This window comes from Heterodontus francisci, chromosome 29 (genome assembly GCF_036365525.1).
Source record: "Heterodontus francisci isolate sHetFra1 chromosome 29, sHetFra1.hap1, whole genome shotgun sequence".
Lineage (NCBI taxonomy): Eukaryota > Metazoa > Chordata > Chondrichthyes > Heterodontiformes > Heterodontidae > Heterodontus > Heterodontus francisci.
The window spans coordinates 72,647,718-72,671,861 of record NC_090399.1 but is presented as its reverse complement, the minus strand read 5'-3'; positions in this window follow the sequence as shown (position 1 = coordinate 72,671,861).

Here is a 24,144-nt window from a genome sequence, read left to right as displayed (position 1 = left end):
GAGGATTAACCTGCAAACACGGTAGCATCTATTGACATATTGTTCTGCATGTTGTTCCATTTCTGACCACCAACAGGCTCCGGTTAGCTTTCATAGTGTAGTATCAGCTGATTAATGTCCAGTCATTGGGTGAGAATGAAAGAAGGCGAACATTTCCTCTTTAAGTTGAGGAGGATTACAAACTACCAAAGAATCATCTTTATTTTTAATCATTAACAGGGAGGGGCTTCCTTTATGTTGGTGCTGAAACACTGTGGAGTTTACCCACCAGGTGGGCTGTGGTAGTGAACACCCCTGTTTGTGTCATTCTATGACCTGAGCGTATGGAGTGAACAAAGTTTGGAGTTCTGTCACATCAATGGTTTTTTTATTTCAGTGGCGACTTTTACAACAGGTGTTTGGGATCTGGATTCTCTGCAGATTATTCAGCAAACCAATTGGCTGCATTGTCACCCTGACTGTTTGGTGATGAATCTTTCCACTGGGCTGTTACCTTTCCTATTTGACAGGGGGTGACTCGTTCCTGGAGCAATTCCCATAGTTTACGGAGGAGACCAGAATTTAAAAAAGGTTTACCATAAAGAACAATAATCATGTTTAAGATACAGGATCAAGAGCATAATTGCATTGCCAATGTAACTACTATCTAACCAAATAGTAGTTGTTTCTGATGCTGTATAATGGACAGTGAGGATGATAGCTATCAGATCTGTTTGTTGAGATGAATGGGTAGGAATGTGGAATCCCATTGTCCAATCAGGAGTCTCCAGATTAACTATGGCACACCCGGTTTTGGGGATGGCCATCAACATACTAGGACGAACCGTCCACGTACATGTTTCAGGCTTCCGGGATCGTGCAGGCTTTTACTGGGTTTAATCCCATCTCCAACGCAGGTAACAGACACTGGTGTGGACTTCCCTCATAAACAAGCAGAAGGGGGTGATGTCCAAGTCTCACTGCAGTAACTCAAGTGTCCATTTGCTGATCCATTGCAAAGTCACTTTAGTATCACATGGTTTTAATAGAAGATAAAGTGATGTATGCAGAGAATGTAAAATCACTTTCTGTAGTCCAGTCATTTTTTTTATTCCTTCATAAGATGTGAGTCCTAATTGTAGCTTTCCTGTCACTACTCTGTCACTTGTCCTCTAACTCCTCATTCTCTAACCTTATTCCTTTATATATTATGGAGCACCTTGTCAAAGACCTTTTTGAAATTCCAGAGTAAATACATCTACTGTATCACCATTGTCGACTCTCTCTGTTATCTCCTCAAAAATCAATAAGGTTGGTCAAGCAATGATTTTCCTTTAGAAATCTATGCTGATTATTCATTGTTATATTTCTCATTTTCAGGTGAACTTCTATTATCTCCATTTGTAGGAATTCCATGAATGTTCCTGCCATTGATGTTAAGATAACTGGTCTAAAATTTCCTGGGAATGTTCTTTCACCCTTCTTACATATTGATGTAGTAAGAAAACTATGGAAAGTAAATAAATGTGTCTATTGTCTGAATGATACCTCCAGGGTGTGGTATTTTTCAGTGAGATCAGTGTTGTTGAAAATAGGATATGGCCAACTAAAGGAAGATCCCACAATGTTTAAATCTGTTTTTCTCTACACAAATGCTGCCTGACTTGTTGAGTATTTGAAGCATTTTCTGTTTTATTTGTTTCATAAAGGGAAACTTTCAGGCTTTTTCATGACACATGCTGCCGATTCCTTATGGGATGGTACTGGAGAATTTGTGTAATGTGTCTTCAAATGATTAGGTTAGGTGTTAAAATTGGGAGTCAAAGCTTGAGGGGCATTTAAATATATTTGTTTCGTTTTTAAGATAAGTAGGTTGGGAATAACATTAAATCAACAATCCTATTTAGTGACTATTTAGTGACTGTTGTTCCCATTCTGATTAATTATACCAGGTCAGACAGAAAGATGAGACAGAGTGATTCTGAATGATCGGTGAATAATCATTCCATGTGGGATAACACACACACTACAAAAAGTCTGACTGAGAAAAGTTTACAGATTGACCTTCTTAGCTTCAAACAAATGTGGGAGAGAAAGGAAATCTCTAAAATTAAAGAGAGGGAAGCAAGTCATCAACTGTCTGATTGTTTTGCAGAAAAATGCATGTTTGAAAACAATTGCACTGAGTCCTGGAGGAGGTGTGTCTTCCAAGGTAATGCTTTGACCAGATTATGCAGGTCTTTGAATTACTATTTTTATATTTAGCTTGTATATATAAATTTTATTGTTTATATAAAGTGATAGAATGAATCTGCTGATTGTATATTTATTGGCCAGTTGAAATGGTTGTGCACTCACACTTGACCAGATGCTAACTTCGATGTGTTGGAGTTACATTCTACAATAAAACACCCAAAAGTAGAGCATGATTTAATTGCAAAAACATTCAGAAAATTCAATCTGGCTAAATGCACTAAGGTTCCCATTCTTCGGTGACCCAAAGAATATGAAGCTAGTCATTTTTAGGGATGCTTTATATGCTAATCTTCCTGATAGTTTTGTTATATTTATTGATGGGTGAGAATGGCAAATGTCCTTTGTCTTGGGAAACTAAAGAAATGAAAAAGTTTGCTAAAAGTACTCTGGCTTCTGAAGCACTGGTTCTTGTGCAAGCAGTAGATCTAGGATTCTATCTGCCATATCCTTTAAGTGAGATTCTGTACAATGACCGTACTGAAGATAGTATACCTATTGAATATTCAGTAGATAATAGTTCATTGTGGGATAATGTACACTGTACAACAAAGTGTGAGTGAGAAAAGGTTACGGATTGCTCTTGCTGACTTGAAACAAGTGCTGGTGAGAAAGGAAATCTCTAATAATAAATGTGTGGATGCAAGCCCTCAACTTTCAGATTGTTTTACAAAAGGAAATGCATGTACGACAAAACTCTCATTTTTATTTAAACAGGGAGAAGGGAATCTGCTCATTCTCTGTTAATTGTAATAAATTCTATGCAGCTGGTGGGCATTAACTGTGGATTCACTTGTGTCCCTATAAATAGACACCAGCAGAAACTATGGTTATTGGGAGAGGAGCTACAAGTTTGTAATGTGTATCTCTGTTAGTAATTGCTTATGAAAGTGTGTCAGGATTGGCTCCAGTTCCATCCTTCACCAGCAGGCTTGCTCGATGATAACATTTCTAAGTTAAGATATTTGCCTTCGAGGGGTGCAACAGAGTTTCATTAGATTGATTCCTGGGATGAGACAATTGTCCGATGAGGAGATTTTGAATTGAATTTGTCGCTGTTTTCTGGAGTTTAGAGGAATGAGAGGTGATTCCATTGAAACATATAAGATTCTGATGAGACTTGGTAGGGTAGAGTTTGAAAGCCTCTTTCCCCTGGCTGGATTATGTCGAACTATGGAACATAATCTCAGGATAAGGGAATGGCCATTGTGGACTGAGATGAGGAGAAATTCTTTCTCTCAGAGGTTTAGGAAGTTTTGGAATTCTCTAACCCAGAGGCCTATGGATGCTCTGTTGTTGATTATATTCAAGGCTGAGATCCGGAGACTGTTTTTGGACTCGAAGAGAATCAGAGGATATGGGGATCAGCTGGAAAATGAAGTTGAGGTTGAAGAACAGCCATGATCTTATTAAATGATGGAGCAGTCCGAGGACAGTATGACCTACTCCTACCCCGATTTTTGAAGTTATTATGTATTATTACAGTCCAATAAGATAGAACAATCTGAAATTGTTAATATAAGACGGGGTAAATAGAAACCGATGCATTCCAGTCATTGATGGGGCAAGAATGAGAGTTCAGAGCTGCAGAGACTTCATTACACAAATAGTCATGGTGTTGTAGAATTCACTTCCAGAGTTACTGTTTGAGGCTGAAATTAATTCAATGCTGAAGATTAGCTCTGGTAGGGAGATGATGGAAAAGTGGTTGATGGATGTGGAAGCAATCTGAGTAAATGTGATTAGAAATGTCTTATTCACAGACGTCCAGGTCAGAAATGCTCAGAGAAGTGAGTGAAGAGGACATTGATTTTTGAGAAGGTCTAGTAGATCCAATGCATTGTAACAGTGAGGAATTTGGGACTTTTAATCACAAAGAATTTTGCCATCAAAAAGTTCAGTGTAACATATATGTGTGGTATGAGGATTTAAGCTTTTTAATAAGTAATGGGCGGCACAGTGGCGCAGTGGTTAGCACCGCAGCCTCACAGCTCCAGGGACCCGGGTTCGATTCCGGGTACTGTCTGTGTGGAGTTTGCAAGTTCTCCCTGTGTCTGCGTGGGTTTTCTCCGGGTGCTCCGGTTTCCTCCCACAAGCCAAAAGACTTGCAGGTTGATAGGTAAATTGGCCATTATAAATTGTCACTAGTATAGGTAGGTGGTAGGGAAATATAGGGACAGGTGGGGATGTTTGGTAGGAATATGGGATTAGTGTAGGATTAGTATAAATGGGTGGTTGATGTTCGGCACAGACTCGGTGGGCTGAAGGGCCTGTTTCAGTGCTGTATCTCTAATCTAAAGAAAATACCTTTCTCTGTAATTTGGGGCATCAGCCACTCACAAAATACTGTTTAGATAATTGGGGATTTCTTTCAGTTTAGCTGTTACAATTAATGTCTGAAAACATGAAATTGGTCTGGGAGTTAAAATCTTGTATTTTTCCTGTTAACACTCTCACTGAGGTTATAACAGAGCTGCAATGCAGTCGTTCAGAAACTCAAAGCATATTATAATTGAACAATAAAAGAAAAAAATACTTGCATTTATATAGCGTCCTTCACTAGCTCAGCATGTCCCAAAAGGCAGAATATCCCATAGGCAGCATTCCCTCAGGTCTGTACTCCAGTGCCAGCTGGGATTTTTGTTACTTGACCCCACAATCTCGGACTCAGTGGAGAGAGTGCAATTTACTGAATGACAGCTAACACACATAACGGCACATTAGACATATAATTATTTCAGCCTTTAACAAAAACACCTGTAACTGTAACAATTACTTCTCTGTAAGAAAGGAACTGATATTTCATTGTGACATTTCCATTGACTTCCAGCTTTCCTTACTGGCCAAGAAGCAGCAAACACATGGAGAGCAGAGAGGAAAATCCAAAAGCAACAGATTTCACTGTTTTAACAGGAAAGAGTCCCATGAAGATCAATGTAATGGGAATCAGTCCCGTTCACTTCAGCATGATTCAATTAATTGCTGGGCAGTTGTCCACTTGTTGATGACAGTGTGTCCTGTGCTGGGGAGATCTACAAATGTTCTATAACTTTACCATTGTGTAACTGCTGGAGGAAGGATTGGAATGTGGCTCTCTGACTGTGCAATGATATTGGTCAGAAACCCAATCAATCAGTTTAAAATCTGCTAACAGTCAGTGATACTCAGTCAGCAGATGAAGGGTGAGAAAGTTATAAACTTTCAAAGGCACACTGTTCCAATGGGTGATCCAGAACGGAAAATACTATCCCACTTTAAAAGACTTTGACTAACAGTTACATAGTCAGGTGAAGTGACCAACTCAAAGTAATCTCCCCATTAAATTTGACCAGTAGGAAAATTGGGAGCGATAACAATGGAGAGCTGAACCCTATTCCCGTTTTACCTCCCAGCCTGGTCAACATATTAAGTAGTTATTTCAGACAGCACCTGAGAAGAGATGGGACAAGTTAACATCTCAGGTAGAATACAGAGATAGCTGGAGTAAAACATGGAAACAACAGACTGGTTCAGTGGGGAAATAGGAAACTGTTCTGTATACAGGGGAATGTTCTTCATATTTCACACATAAACCAACATCTTCTCCTTCACTGCTGTAGACTGTCTAGATTAGATATACTGAAGTATCCTTCCACATGTACAATACAATCAGGGTCATTCGTCTGCTATTTCCCTTCATTTTCTAAAGGAGACCAATCCGATACCTCACAGCTCAAAGATTCCTGTTCTCATCAGAATCACTGATTTCATCCTTTTCGATAAACACACATCTATTATACTCCATCCTGCAGAAATTTCTGTCCCTTTCTGGACAGAATGAAATCTGATTGAAAATGTATAGGTCTGTTTAATATTAACTCACACGACAAGAAAAGAACACAAACATCTTTAGAGAATGTGGCAAAATATCAGGACATATCTTTCCAGGCACTGGAATGAACAAGAGAAAAGACAACATGAAAGAGAAGTAAAGAACCCCACTGACCACCCCCCCCCAAGTCACTCCCCTCCTCCACCCACCACTGACCCCCTCAACCCCCGTCACTCCCCTCCCCCCACCCACCCCCCACTGACCCCCCTCACCCCCCGGTCACTCCCCTCCTCCACCCACCACTGACCCCCTCAACCCCCGTCACTCCCCTCCCCCCACCCACCCCCCACTGACCCCCCTCACCCCCTGGTCACTCCCCTCCTCCACCCACCACTGACCCCCTCAACCCCTGTCACTCCCCTCCCCCCACCCACCCCCCACTGACCCCCCTCAACCCCCGGTCACTCCCCTCCTCCACCCACCACTGACCCCCTCAACCCCCGTCACTCCCCTCCCCCCACCCACCCCCCACTGACCCCCCTCACCCCCCGGTCACTCCCCTCCTCCACCCACCACTGACCCCCTCAACCCCCGTCACTCCCCTCCCCCCACCCACCCCCCACTGACCCCCCTCACCCCCCGGTCACTCCCCTCCTCCACCCACCACTGACCCCCTCAACCCCTGTCACTCCCCTCCCCCCACCCACCCCCCACTGACCCCCCTCAACCCCCGGTCACTCCCCTCCTCCACCCACCACTGACCCCCTCAACCCCTGTCACTCCCCTCCCCCCAGCCACCCCCAGTGACCCCCCCTCACCCCCTGTCACTCCCCTCCCCCCAGCCACCCCCACTGACCCCCCCTCACCCCCTGTCACTCCCCTCCCCCCAGCCATCCCCAGTGACCCCCCCTCACCCCCTGTCACTCCCCTCCCCCCAGCCACCCCCAGTGACCCCCCTCACCCCCTGTCACTCCCCTCCCCCACCCACCCCCCACTGACCCCCCCTCACCCCCTGTCACTCCCCTCCTCCCACCCACCCCCCACTGACCCCCTCACCCCCCTGTCACTCCCCTCCACCCACCCACCAACCCTCCTCCCCCTCCCCATCCCCTCCCCCACCCACCCACCATCCCCTCCCCCATTCCCTCCCCCACCCACCATCCCCTCCCCCCTCTCCCATCCCCTCCCCCCATTCCCCATTTCCACTCTTCCTCTGGGAAATGGATGGGATGGTGAAAGTCCATCTGTGAGCAGAGAGTAGATTTGCAATGTTTGTCTCATTATTTTCCGGAGGATCACAGATCAGTGTCAGTGTGTCAAGTTTGAAGTTGGTCACAGTTATTGTTCAGGTTAATCACTTTCCACTTTTGACTCTGGATTCATGTTAATTAATAATTATAATTGTTAGAATTCCAAGAAGGATGAAATTAATTTGAAATGACTTTACTCACCTGCCTGGTATTAAAATCATGCATTCTCCTTGCTCCCTCGCAGTAAAACCTTAATTTCTGTTGTCATATTTTTGTCACTTTGTGTCAGACTTTTCACACTGTAAAGTCTTCTGTCCATCGTTAGATTTGATATTCGGTAAACTCACTCGAATGTACTTATACCTTGTCCCCAGGTCTGGCACCATAGCAGCAACCTGTGTGTTTCACAGCACATCCACCTGTATTGTAGATGAAGATCAATGTTCCAGGTGACTCCACTTTAATAGTAATAACTGAACGATGTTAAATATTGTCTCAGAGCACTGCTGTTACAGGCTGGACACGTTTTACAATGTTAAAAGTACAATATCAATACAAGTTGTTGTTGTATTATGAAAAAGTGAACAGCAAATAATATAGTAAGCTGGGGATTGAATGACATCTGCTTCTCACAGGTCCAGTAATCCCCCATCCTCCAGCTTCACTTCACTGACAAACTGCACTTTGTCTTCATTCCACATGTCCAGTGCATGTCAGTACAATTACTCTACCTGAAGCATCTTATGCCTGCGTCAACATCCTGTTTGTAAAACATACTTCCAATTCTAATTTCCTTTATGAATTTACATAATAAAAGCTGCTTCGATATCTTTGTCCTGCTGTTTTTACATGCTGGCACTGCAGCTCCTCAACATTGCTCCTCAGCCTGTATTGCAAAGAACTACAGTCCCCTTTGTCAATCCCACATGTTTCACAAATTACCAAACAATTTCATTATAAGTCTGTGTAATCTTATTTATAACCACATTTCCTGTCTACAACTCCGAAGAAAGAAACCAAAATCTTGCCTTGAAACTCATGGATTGAAAACAATTGACCTGGTTTGGAAATGAGCTGAATGACAGGATACAAAGAGTAGGGGTAATGGGCAGGTACTGTCATTGGCAGGATGGGATTAGTGGTGTCCCGAAAGGATCTGTGGTGGGACCTCAACTATTCACCAAATTTATTATACAATGTGATGATGGGATAGAAAGACACATATATACAATATTACCAATGACACAAAGAGATGGCAATCTAGGCAGTGCAGATGGAGGCTTAACATTAAAAAGAGATATTCATTGATTAAGCAAATACACAAAACTGTAGCAAATGGATTTCAATGTGGTCAAATGTGAGATCACCCACTTTGGACCTAAAACTGATAGAAAAGGGTACTTTCTGAATGGTGAAAAGCTAGAAACAGTGGCGATCCAAAGAGACTTGTGGGCCCAGGTACAAAGATCATTAAAATGTCCTGAAAAGGTACCAAAATTAATCAAAAAGCTGAATGAAATGCTGGCCTTTATATTTGGAGAACTAGAATACAAGAGGGTAGAAGTCATTCTTCAGCAATATAAAGCTCTGGTTAGACTGGGGGTGGGGGAGGGGTGAAGATCATAGCAGCAGTGACCCGCCATGGAGCCGGACCCTGGGAGTACCAGATCCGATCTCCCCACGGCAGCAAGGCTCCATGGTGACTCCCCACTGCTGAGTGATGGGAATGGATTTTGAATATGTCAATTAAGAAAATGAATACATTTAAATACATTAGTCAGTGATCTTCCCTGTTGCCCGGGACCTGCCAGTGAGTTGGGGCGTTACTTAGGATTTTCAGTGTAGTGGGGCGGGGTGGGTATGGGGTCAAATGTTAATCATGTGGGCAAAGGGGTGACCTCTGCACTTTGAATAGGATTTCAAACATTGTTTGAGAGAGAGAAAAAGAGCAAAAGGATCTGGAGTTGGAGGCCTTAATAAAAACCTTCAGTCTGCCAAGCCGGGTTCACGACCTGGAGAGAGATGCTGATTGGACAGCATGCATGCGAAGACAGCAGAGCTATTGGTGTTTACTGCTGGAGTCATTGGTGCTGAAGTCTAACAACTAAACCAAGAGCTCACTGATTACAAGGAAGATAATAAAGGACTCGAGTTACATTTGGAAAACGCAAGGGGAACCTCCAGGGAATATTTCCAGCACTGGCAACTTTTTGAGCCAGAAGGAAAGTTAGACAGACAGCAGGCTGTGTTCACTGCCATTATTAGGGGAGGTGAGATATCTGATTTACCATGGTATGACCCAGAGACATGACTGGGAATGGCCAAATCCACCATCGCCTATCGGAATGATTTATCCCCCAGTGTTTGGAACAAAAGTATGACCCTGGATTAGGGAGAATGGCAAAGGGGGAAAGAAATAAGTTAAAAATCCCACAATAAAATTTTAGAGCTGCTGTGAGAAAGTTTTTTTATATTTGTGTGTGTTTGTGCTCTGGTTTGCAGAACTTTAAGACTTTAACCCTTTGTTGTCTGGTTTATAATGTTGAAACCATCAGTTTGTCACTGATCTTAGCTACGTATCTCTGCATGTGTATATATTTGTGGGAGACAGTAGGAATTCAATCATTGAATTGGTGAAAATATTAAAACAGAATTACACCAACATTATTAATTTAAAATTTTGAGTGTTGTCTTTCTAAAGAGTTAATGTTTCAAAAACACTGATTTGTCTTGTAACAGATAAAACTTCAGCCTTGAAGCTGAATCCTGACAGAAATCCAATTGGAACGTTTCAAAACACTGCAAGAAAAAGCAAATGAAAGACACACATTACTGACTGTTTCTTTCAAATGAGGTGAAATAGCAAACATCAAACATTGAAATTGAGTTTAAGGGAGAAATAAGGATTAGAAGAAGGAGACATGGGAAGATTCTGTCCCCTTTTTCTGCTGCAAAATGTTGAAGGTTTAATTGTGAAAGCTAACTCTTTAGTTTTATTTTGTCTCTATAGTTTATTACAGTTTATCACAGGCACCTGAAGGACAATAGGAGAATGATGTCACTTGTCACAAAAAGATGTTAAAATGTTTGGAAATAATCAGAGGTTAATCTAAAATGCTATCTTCCCTGATGGAAATGTTTTCGTTGGCAGTTGATAATGTTAGTAATGATTTTTGTTGTTTTCAATTCTTAAGGACACCAAAAAGAATTGGAAAAACAATTTAAAAATGGAATTTAGTTTGCAGTTTAGTTCTTTTTCAAACGGGGATCTTTTTTTCCAAATAAATGTTACGTAAAGTGACACCTCTGAGAATGTTTTAGTTCACCTCCTTGTCTGTGAGCAAAGAAGTTAACACTTTGTGCTGACAGTTTTTACATTTAATTCACCACACAACTTTTATATTGCTGAGTGTAAACTTATATAATGGACATTCAATTTTAAGTTTCCAAATTGGCAGATATGTTTGGACAAATTAACCCATTGGGCTCTGGGACAGAGTCACAATGGATTCTTTGTGTTCATTTTAACAGGTGACGATGGTTTCCAGGACCACATGAGAACTGATACCACAGCAAGACTGGTGTTTTTATTTTAAGAATTTAAGAACTTACCTACAGACACCAAATTTGGACAAAAGGCCTTTTCAAAGACTTCTGTTATTTGCTATCTTCCAAGGCAAAGTGCTTGAGAATAAGGCTCATTTGGGAAGCAACAAATTGAACATCAGAAAAACCTATCACCCCAGCAACACTGACAAAGAACAAAGAACAGTACAGCACAGGAACAGGCCATTCGGCCCTCCAAGCCTGCGCCGATCATGATGCCTGCCTAAACTAAAACCTTCTGCACTTCCGGGATCCGTATCCCTCTATTCCCATCCTATCCATGTAGTTATCAAGATTCCGCTTAAATGTCTCGATGGGACCTGCTTCCACCACCTCCCCCGGCAGCAAGTTCCAGGCACTCACCACCCTCTGTGTAAAAAACATCCCCTCCAAACTTTGCTCCTCGCACCTTAAACTTATGTCCCCGAGTAACTGACTCTTCCACCCTGGGAAAAAGTTTCTGACTATCCACTCTGTCCATGCCACTCAGAACATTGTAAACCTCTATCAAGTCGCCCCTCCACCTCCGTCGTTCCAGTGAAAACAATCTGAGTTTATCCAACCTATCCTCAAAGCTAATACCCTCCAGACCAGGCAACATCCTGGTAAACCTCTTCTGTACCCTCTCCAAAGCCTCCACATCCTTCTGGTAGTGTGGCGACCAGAATTGCACGCAATATTCTCAGTGTGGACTAACTAAGATTCTGTACAGATGCGGCATGACTTGCCAATTTTATACTCTATGCCCCGACCGATGAAAGCAAGCATGCCGTATGCCTTCTTGACTACCTTATCCACCTGCATTGCCACTTTCAGTGATCTGTGGACCTGTACGCCCAGATCTCTCTGCCTGTCAATACTCCGAAGGTTACTGTATAACCTCCCACCTGCATTGGACCTTCCAAAATGCATTACCTCACATTTGTCCGGATTAAACTCCATCTGCCATTTCTCCACCCAAGTCTCCAACCGATCTATATCATGCTGTATCCTCTGACAATCCTCATCACTATCCGCAACTCCACCAACCTTTGTGTCATCCGCAAACTTACTAATCAGACCAGCTACATTTTCCTCCAAATCATTTATATATACGACAAACAGCAAAGGTCCCAGCACTGATCCCTGCGGAACACCACTAGTCACAGCCCTCCATTCAGAAAAACACCCTTCCACTGCTACCCTCTGTCTTCTATGACCGAGCCAGTTCTGTATCTATCTTGCCAGCTCCCCTCTGATCACATGTGACTTCACCTTTTGCATCAGTCTGCCATGAAGGCACTTCCTCAAAAATCTCAATCAAGTTTGTCAGACACGACCTCCCCTTCACAAAACCATGCTGCCTCTCACGAATAAGTCCATTTGTTTCCAAATGGGAGCAAATCCTGTCCCGAAGGATCCTCTCCAATAATTTCACTACCACTGATGGAAGGCTCACCGTCCTATAATTTCCTGGATTATACTTGCTACCCTTCTTAAACAAAGGACTAACATTGGCTATTCTCCCTCCCCCCAACAAACTGAAACCCTTCCCCGCACACTGAAACCCTTCACCACAAACTGAATCCCCTTCCCCGCACGCTGAATCCCTTCCTCACAAACTGAATCCCCTTCCCCGCCCGCTGAAACCCCTTCCCCGTACACTGAAACACTTCCCCACACACTGAACCACATCCCCACACACTGAAACCCCGTCCCCACACACTGAAACCCTTCCTCACACACTGAACCACTTCCACACACACTGAAACCCCTTCCCCGCACATTGAAACCCCATCCCCGCACACTGAAACCCCATCCCTGCACGCTGAAACCCTTCCCCACAAACTGAATCCCCTTCCCCGCACACTGAAACCCCTTCCCCGCACACAGAAACTACATCCCCGCACACTGAAACGCCATCCCCGCACACTGAAACACTTCCCCTCACACTGAAACCCTTCTCCACACACTGAACCACTTCCCCACACACTGAAACCCCTTCCCCGCACACTGAAACCCCATCCCCGCACACTGAAACCCCATCCCCGCACACTGAAACCCTTCCCCTCACACTGAAACACTTCCCCATACACTGAAACCCCTTCCCCGCACACTGAAACCCCATCCCCGCTACTGAAACCCCATCCCCGCACGCTAAAACCCTTCCTCACAAACTGAATCTCCTTCCCTGCACACTGAACCACTTCCCCACACACTGAAACCCCTTCCCCGCACACTGAAACACCTTCCCCACACACTGAAACCCCGTCCCCGCCCACTGAAACCCCAACCCCGCACACAGAAACCCCATCCCCGCACACTGAAACCCCTTCCCCGCACACTGAAACCCCATCCCCGCACGCTGAAACCCTTCCCCACAAACTGAATCCCCGTCCCCGCACGCTGAAACCCCTTGCCCGCACACTGAAACCCTTCCCCTCACACTGAAGCCCTTCCCCACACACTGAACCACTTCCCCACAAACTGAAACCCCTTCCCCGCACGCTGAAACCCCTTCCCCGCACACTGAAACCCCTTCCCTGCAAACTGAAACCCTTCCCCACAAACTGAAACCCCTTCCCCGTACACTGAAACACTTCCCCACACACTGAACCACTTCCCCACACACTGAAACCCCTTCCCCGCACACTGAAACCCCTTCCCTGCAAACTGAAACCCTTCCCCACAAACTGAAACCCCTTCCCCGTACACTGAACCACGTCCCCACACACTGAAACCCCTTCCCTGCAAACTGAAACCCTTCCTCGCACACTGAAACCCCATCCCCGCACGCTGAAACCCTTCCCCACAAACTGAATCCCCTTCCCCGCAAGCTGAAACCCCTTCCCCGTACACTGAAACCCTTCCCCTCACACTGAAACCATTCTCCACACACTGAACCACTTCCCGACAAACTGAAACCCCATCCCCGCAAGCTGAAACCCCTTCCCCACAAGCTGAAACCCCTTCCCCGCACACTGAAACCCTTCCCCTCACACTGAAACCATTCTCCACACACTGAACCACTTCCCTACACACTGAAACCCCAGCCCCGCAAGCTGAATCCCCTTCCCCGCAAGCTGAAACCCCTTCCCCGCTCACTGAAACCCTTCCCCTCACACTGAAACCATTCTCCACACACTGAAACACATCCCCACACACTGAAACCCCTTCCCAAAACACTGAAACCCCTTCCCCACACACTGAAACCCCATCCCCGCACGCTGAAACCCCTTCCCCACACACTGAAACCACTTCCCCACACACTGAAACCCCATCCCCGCACGCTGAAACCCCTTCCCCACCCACTGAAAGCTCTTCCCCGCACGCTGTAACCCCTTCCCCGCACACAGAAACCCTTCCCCTCACACTGAAATCCTTCCCCACACACTGAAACCCCTTCCCCGTACACTGAACCACTTCCCCACACACTGAAACCTCTTCCCCACATGCTGAAACCCCTTCCCCGCACACTGAAACCCCTTCCCCGCAAACTGAAACCCTTCCCCGCACACTGAAACCCCTTCCCCACACACTGAACCACGTCCCCGCACATTGACACCCCTTCCCCACACACGTAAACCCCTTCCCCGCACACTGAAAAGGTTCCCCACACACTGAAACCCTTTCCCCACACACTGAAACCCCTTCCCCACGCACTGAAACCCTTCCTCACAAACTGAATCCCCTTCCCCACACACTGAACCACTTCCCCACACACTGAAACCCCTTCCTCGCACACTGAAACCCCATCCCCGCACACTGAAACCCCATCCCCGCACACTGAAACCACATCCCCGCACGCTGAAACCCCTTCCCCGCACACTGAAACCCCATCCCCGCACGCTGAAACCCTTCCCCACAAATGAAATCCCCTTCCCCGCACGCTGAAAACCCTTCCCCGCACACTGAAACCCTTCCGCTCACACTGAAACCCTTCCCCACACACTGAACCACTTCCCCACACACTGAAACCACTTGCCTGCAAACTGAAACTCCTTCCCCACACACTGAAACCCCTTCCCCACACACTGAAACCCCTTCCCCACACACTGAAACCCCTTGCCTGCAAACTGAAACCCCTTCCCCACACACTGAAACCCCTTCCCCACACACTGAAACCCCTTCCCCACACACTGAAACCCCTTGCCTGCAAACTGAAACCCCTTCCCCACGCACTGAAACCCCTTGCCTGCAAACTGAAACCCCTTCCCCACACACTGAAACTCCTTCCCCGCACACTGAAACCCTTCCCCTCACACTGAAACACTTCCCCACACACTGAAACCCCTTCCCCGCACACTGAAACCCCATCCCCGCACGCTGAAACCCATCCCCACAAACTGAATCCCCTTCCCCGCACGCTGAAACCCCTTGCCCGCACACTGAAACCCTCCCCCTCACACTGAAACCCTTCCCCACACACTGAACCACTTCCCCACACACTGAAACCCCTTCCCCGCACGCTGAAACCCCTTCCCCGCACACTGAAACCCCTTCCCTGCAAACTGAAACCCTTCCCCACAAACTGAAACCCCTTCCCCGTACACTGAAACACTTCCCCACACACTGAACCACTTCCCCACACACTGAAACCCCTTCCCCGCACATTGAAACCCCTTCCCTGCAAACTGAAACCCTTCCCCACAAACTGAAACCCCTTCCCCGTACAGTGAACCACTTCCCCACACACTGAAACCCCTTCCCTGCAAACTGAAACCCTTCCTCGCACACTGAAACCCCATCCCCGCACGCTGAAACCCTTCCCCACAAACTGAATCCCCTTCCCCGCAAGCTGAAACCCTTCCCCTGACACTGAGACCATTCTCCACACACTGAACCACTTCCCTACACACTGAAACCCCAGCCCCGCAAGCTGAAACCCCTTCCCCGCTCACTAAAACCCTTCCCCTCACACTGAAACCATTAACCACACACTGAAACACATCCCTACACACTGAAACCCCTTCCCGAAACACTGAAACCCCTTCCCCACACACTGAAACCCCATCCCCGCACGCTGAAACCCCTTCCCCACACACTGAAACCACTTCCCCACACTCTGAAACCCCATCCCCGCTCACTAAAACCCTTCCCCTCACACTGAAACCATTAACCACACACTGAAACACATCCCTACACACTGAAACCCCTTCCCGAAACACTGAAACCCCTTCCCCACACACTGAAACCCCATCCCCGCACACAGAAACCCTTCCCCTCACACTGAAACCCTTCCCCACACACTGAAACCCCTTTCCCGTACACTGAAACCCTTCCCCACACACTGAAACCCCTTTCCCACACACTGAACCACTTCCCCACACACTGAAACCTCCTCCCCGCATGCTGAAACCCCTTCCCCGCACACTGAAACCCCTTCCCCGCAAACTGAAACCCTTCAACGCACACTGAAACCCCTTCCCCACACACTGAACCACGTCCCCGCACATTGACACCCCTTCCCCACACACGTAAACCCCTTCCCCGCACACTGAAACCCCTTCCCCACACACTGAATCCCTTCCTCACAAATTGAATCCCCTTCCCCACACACTGAACCACTTCCCCACACACTGAAACCCCTTCCCCGCACGCTGAAACCATTCCTCACAAACTGAATCCCCTTCCCCACACACTGAACCACTTCCCCACACACTGAAACCCCTTCCCCGCACACTGAAACCCCTTCCCCGCACACTGAAACCCCATCCCCGCACAATGAAACCAGATCCACGCACGCTGAAACCCCTTCCCCGCACACTGAAACCCCATCCCCGCACGCTTGAACCCTTCCCCACAAATGAAATCCCCTTCCCCACACACTGAAACCCTTTCCCCACACACTGAAACCCCTTCCCCACACACTGAAACCCTTCCTCACAATCTGAATCCCCTTCCCCACACACTGAACCACTTCCCCACACGCTGAAACCCCTTCCCCGCACGCTGAAACCATTCCTCACAAACTGAATCCCCTTCCCCACACACTGAACCACTTCCCCACACACTGAAACCCCTTCCCCGCACACTGAAACCCCTTCCCCGCACACTGAAACCCCATCCCCGCACACTGAAACCACATCCCCGCACGCTGAAACCCCTTCCCCGCACACTGAAACCCCATCCCCGCACGATTGAACCCTTCCCCACAAATGAAATCCCCTTCCCCGCACGCTGAAACCCCTTCCCCGCACACTGAAACCCTTCCCCTCACACTGAAACCCTTCCCCACACACTGAACCACTTCCCCACACACTGAAACCACTTGCCTGCAAACTGAAACCCCTTCCCCACACACTAAAACCCCTTCCCCACACACTGAAACCCCTTCCCCACACACTGAAACCCCTTGCCTGCAAACTGAAACCCCTTCCCCACACACTGAAACCCCTTCCCCACACACTGAAACCCCTTGCCTGCAAAATGAAACCCCTTCCCCACACACTGAAACCCCTTGCCTGCAAACTGAAACCCCTTCCCCACACACTGAAACCCCTTCCCCGCTCACTGAAACCCTTCCCCTTACACTGAAAAACTTCCCCGCTCACTGAAACCCTTCCCCTTACACTGAAAAACTTCCCCGCACGCTGAAACCCTTCCTCACAAACTGAATCCCCTTCCCCACACACTGAACCACTTCCCCACACACTGAAACCCCTTCCCCGCCCACTGAAGCCCCATCCCCGCACACTGAAACCACATCCCCGCACGCTGAAACCCCTTCCCCGCACACTGAAACCCTTCCTCACAAACTGAATCTCCTTCCCCGCACACTGAAACACCTTCCCCACACACTGAAACCCCGTCCCCGCACACTGAAACCCCGTCCCCGCACACTGAAACCCCAACCGCGCACACAGAAACCCCATCCCCGCACACTGAAACCCCTTCCCCGCACACTGAAACCCCATCCCCGCACTCTGAAACCCTTCCCCACAAACTAAATCCCCTTCCCCGCACGCTGAAACCCCTTGCCCGCACACTGAAACCCTTCCCCTCACACTGAAACCCTTCCCCACACACTGAACCACTTCCCCACACACTGAAACCCCTTCCCCGCACGCTGAAACCCCTTCCCTGCAAACTGAAACCCTTCCCCACAAACTGAAACCCCTTCCCCGTACACTGAACCACTTCCCCACACACTGAAACCCCTTCCCTGCAAACTGAAACCCTTCCTCGCACACTGAAACCCCATCCCCGCACGCTGAAACCCTTCCCCACAAACTGAATCCCCTTCCCCGCAAGCTGAAACCCCTTCCCCGCACACTGAAACCCTTCCCCTCACACTGAGACCATTCTCCACACACTGAACCACTTCCCTACACACTGAAACCCCAGCCCTGCAAGCTGAATCCCCTTCCCCGCAAGCTGAAACCCCTTCCCCGCTCACTGAAACCCTTCCCCTCACACTGAAACCATTCTCCACAAACTGAAAAACATCCCCGCACACTGAAACCCCTTCCAGAAACACTGAAACCCCTTCCCCACACACTGAAACCCCATCCCCGCACGCTGAAACCCCTTCCCCACACACTGAAACCTCTTCCCCGCACGCTGTAACCCCTTCCCCGCACACAGAAACCCTTCCCCTCACACTGAAACCCTTCTCCACACACTGAAACCCCTTCCCCGTACACTGAAACACTTCCCCACACACTGAACCACTTCCCCACACACTGAAACCTCTTCCCCGCATGCTGAAACCCCTTCCCCGCATACTGAAACCCCTTCCCCGCAAACTGAAACCCTTCCCCGCACACTGAAACCCCTTCCCCACACACTGAACCACGTCCCCGCACATTGACACCCCTTCCCCACACACGTAAACCCCTTCCCCGCGCACTGAAAAGGTTCCCCACACACTGAAACCCTTTCCCCACACACTGAAACCCCTTCCCCACACACTGAAACCCTTCCTCACAAACTGAATCCCCTTCCCCACACACTGAAACCCCTTCCCCACATACTGAAACCCCTTCCCCACACACTGAAACCCCTTGCCTGCAAACTGAAACCCCTTCCCCACACACTGAAACGCCTTCCCCACACACTGAAACCCCTTGCCTGCAAACTGAAACCCCTTCCCCACGCACTGAAACCCCTTGCCTGCAAACTGAAACCCCTTCCCCACACAATGAAACCCTTCCCCACACACTGAACCACTTCCCCACACACTGAAACCCCATCCCCGCACGCTGAAACCCCTTCCCCACACACTGTAACCACATCCCCACACACTGAAACCCCATCCCCGCACGCTGAAACCCCTTCCCCACACACTGAAACCTCTTCCCCGCACGCTATAACCCCTTCCCCGCACACAGAAACCCTTCCCCTCACACTGAAACCCTTCCCAAACACACTGAAACCCCTTCCCCGTACACTGAAACACTTCCCCACACACTGAACCACTTCCCCACACACTGAAACCTCTTCCCTGCATGCTGAAACCCCTTCCCCGCACACTGAAACCCCTTCCCCGCAAACTGAAACCCTTCCCCGCACACTGAAACCCCTTCCCCACACACTGAACCACGTCCCCGCACATTGACACCCCTTCCCCACACACGTAAACCCCTTCCCCACACACTGAAAAGGTTCCCCACACACTGAAACCCTTTCCCCACACACTGAAACCCCTTCCCCACACACTGAAACCCTTCCTCACAAACTGAATCCCCTTCCCCACACACTGAACCACATCCCCACACACTGAAACCCCTTCCCCGCACGCTGAAACCCTTCCTCACAAACTGAATCCCCTTCCCCACACACTGAACCACTTCCCCACACACTGAAACCCCTTCCCCGCCCACTGAAACCCCATCCCCGCACACTGAAACCACATCCCCGCACGCTGAAACCCCTTCCCCGCACACTGAAACCCCATCCCCGCATGCTGAAACCCTTCCCCACAAATGAAATCCCCTTCCCCGCACGCTGAAACACCTTCCCCGCAAACTGAAACCCTTCCCCGCAAACTGAAACCCTTCCCCACACACTGAACCACTTCCCCACACACTGAAACCACTTGCCTGCAAACTGAAACCCCTTCCCCACACACGGAAACCCCTTCCCCACACACTGAAACCCCTTCCCCACACACTGAAACCCCTTGCCTGCAAACTGAAACCCCTTCCCCACACACTGAAACCCCTTCCCCACACACTGAAACCCCTTCCCTGCACACTTAAACCCCTTCCCCACACACTGAAACCACTTCCCCACATGCTGAAACCCTTCCCCAAACGCTGAAACCCCTTCCCCACATACTGAAACCCCTTGCCTGCAAACTGAAACCCCTTCCTCACACAATGAAACCCCTTCCCCACACACTTAAACCCCTTCCCCGCACACTGAAACCCTTCCCCACAAACTGAAACCCCTTCCCCGCACGCTGCAACCCATTCCCCACACACTGAAACCCCTTCCCCGCACGCTGAAACCCATTCCCCACACACTGAAACCCCATCCCCGCACTCTGAAACCCTTCCCCACAAACTAAATCCCCTTCCCCGCACGCTGAAACCCCTTGCCCGCACACTGAAACCCTTCCCCTCACACTGAAACCCTTCCCCACACACTGAACCACTTCCCCACACACTGAAACCCCTTCCCCGCACGCTGAAACCCCTTCCCTGCAAACTGAAACCCTTCCCCACAAACTGAAACCCCTTCCCCGTACACTGAACCACTTCCCCACACACTGAAACCCCTTCCCTGCAAACTGAAACCCTTCCTCGCACACTGAAACCCCATCCCCGCACGCTGAAACCCCTTCCCCACACACTGAAACGCCTTCCCCACACACTGAAACCCCTTGCCTGCAAACTGAAACCCCTTCCCCACGCACTGAAACCCCTTGCCTGCAAACTGAAACCCCTTCCCCACACAATGAAACCCTTCCCCACACACTGAACCACTTCCCCACACACTGAAACCCCATCCCCGCACACTGAAACCCCTTCCCCACACACTGTAACCACATCCCCACACACTGAAACCCCATCCCCGCACGCTGAAACCCCTTCCCCACACACTGAAACCTCTTCCCCGCACGCTATAACCCCTTCCCCGCACACAGAAACCCTTCCCCTCACACTGAAACCCTTCCCAAACACACTGAAACCCCTTCCCCGTACACTGAAACACTTCCCCACACACTGAACCACTTCCCCACACACTGAAACCTCTTCCCTGCATGCTGAAACCCCTTCCCCGCACACTGAAACCCCTTCCCCGCAAACTGAAACCCTTCCCCGCACACTGAAACCCCTTCCCCACACACTGAACCACGTCCCCGCACATTGACACCCCTTCCCCACACACGTAAACCCCTTCCCCACACACTGAAAAGGTTCCCCACACACTGAAACCCTTTCCCCACACACTGAAACCCCTTCCCCACACACTGAAACCCTTCCTCACAAACTGAATCCCCTTCCCCACACACTGAACCACATCCCCACACACTGAAACCCCTTCCCCGCACGCTGAAACCCTTCCTCACAAACTGAATCCCCTTCCCCACACACTGAACCACTTCCCCACACACTGAAACCCCTTCCCCGCCCACTGAAACCCCATCCCCGCACACTGAAACCACATCCCCGCACGCTGAAACCCCTTCCCCACACACTGAAACCCCTTCCCCACACACTGAAACCCCTTGCCTGCAAACTGAAACCCCTTCCCCACACACTGAAACCCCTTCCCCACACACTGAAACCCCTTGCCTGCAAAATGAAACCCCTTCCCCACACACTGAAACCCCTTGCCTGCAAACTGAAACCCCTTCCCCACACACTGAAACCCCTTCCCCGCTCACTGAAACCCTTCCCCTTACACTGAAAAACTTCCCCGCTCACTGAAACCCTTCCCCTTACACTGAAAAACTTCCCCGCACGCTGAAACCCTTCCTCACAAACTGAATCCCCTTCCCCACACACTGAACCACTTCCCCACACACTGAAACCCCTTCCCCGCCCACTGAAGCCCCATCCCCGCACACTGAAACCACATCCCCGCACGCTGAAACCCCTTCCCCGCACACTGAAACCCTTCCTCACAAACTGAATCTCCTTCCCCGCACACTGAAACACCTTCCCCACACACTGAAACCCCGTCCCCGCACACTGAAACCCCGTCCCCGCACACTGAAACCCCAACCGCGCACACAGAAACCCCATCCCCGCACACTGAAACCCCTTCCCCGCACACTGAAACCCCATCCCCGCACTCTGAAACCCTTCCCCACAAACTAAATCCCCTTCCCCGCACGCTGAAACCCCTTGCCCGCACACTGAAACCCTTCCCCTCACACTGAAACCCTTCCCCACACACTGAACCACTTCCCCACACACTGAAACCCCTTCCCCGCACGCTGAAACCCCTTCCCTGCAAACTGAAACCCTTCCCCACAAACTGAAACCCCTTCCCCGTACACTGAACCACTTCCCCACACACTGAAACCCCTTCCCTGCAAACTGAAACCCTTCCTCGCACACTGAAACCCCATCCCCGCACGCTGAAACCCTTCCCCACAAACTGAATCCCCTTCCCCGCAAGCTGAAACCCCTTCCCCGCACACTGAAACCCTTCCCCTCACACTGAGACCATTCTCCACACACTGAACCACTTCCCTACACACTGAAACCCCAGCCCTGCAAGCTGAATCCCCTTCCCCGCAAGCTGAAACCCCTTCCCCGCTCACTGAAACCCTTCCCCTCACACTGAAACCATTCTCCACAAACTGAAAAACATCCCCGCACACTGAAACCCCTTCCAGAAACACTGAAACCCCTTCCCCACACACTGAAACCCCATCCCCGCACGCTGAAACCCCTTCCCCACACACTGAAACCTCTTCCCCGCACGCTGTAACCCCTTCCCCGCACACAGAAACCCTTCCCCTCACACTGAAACCCTTCTCCACACACTGAAACCCCTTCCCCGTACACTGAAACACTTCCCCACACACTGAACCACTTCCCCACACACTGAAACCTCTTCCCCGCATGCTGAAACCCCTTCCCCGCATACTGAAACCCCTTCCCCGCAAACTGAAACCCTTCCCCGCACACTGAAACCCCTTCCCCACACACTGAACCACGTCCCCGCACATTGACACCCCTTCCCCACACACGTAAACCCCTTCCCCGCGCACTGAAAAGGTTCCCCACACACTGAAACCCTTTCCCCACACACTGAAACCCCTTCCCCACACACTGAAACCCTTCCTCACAAACTGAATCCCCTTCCCCACACACTGAAACCCCTTCCCCACATACTGAAACCCCTTCCCCACACACTGAAACCCCTTGCCTGCAAACTGAAACCCCTTCCCCACACACTGAAACGCCTTCCCCACACACTGAAACCCCTTGCCTGCAAACTGAAACCCCTTCCCCACGCACTGAAACCCCTTGCCTGCAAACTGAAACCCCTTCCCCACACAATGAAACCCTTCCCCACACACTGAACCACTTCCCCACACACTGAAACCCCATCCCCGCACGCTGAAACCCCTTCCCCACACACTGTAACCACATCCCCACACACTGAAACCCCATCCCCGCACGCTGAAACCCCTTCCCCACACACTGAAACCTCTTCCCCGCACGCTATAACCCCTTCCCCGCACACAGAAACCCTTCCCCTCACACTGAAACCCTTCCCAAACACACTGAAACCCCTTCCCCGTACACTGAAACACTTCCCCACACACTGAACCACTTCCCCACACACTGAAACCTCTTCCCTGCATGCTGAAACCCCTTCCCCGCACACTGAAACCCCTTCCCCGCAAACTGAAACCCTTCCCCGCACACTGAAACCCCTTCCCCACACACTGAACCACGTCCCCGCACATTGACACCCCTTCCCCACACACGTAAACCCCTTCCCCACACACTGAAAAGGTTCCCCACACACTGAAACCCTTTCCCCACACACTGAAACCCCTTCCCCACACACTGAAACCCTTCCTCACAAACTGAATCCCCTTCCCCACACACTGAACCACATCCCCACACACTGAAACCCCTTCCCCGCACGCTGAAACCCTTCCTCACAAACTGAATCCCCTTCCCCACACACTGAACCACTTCCCCACACACTGAAACCCCTTCCCCGCCCACTGAAACCCCATCCCCGCACACTGAAACCACATCCCCGCACGCTGAAACCCCTTCCCCGCACACTGAAACCCCATCCCCGCATGCTGAAACCCTTCCCCACAAATGAAATCCCCTTCCC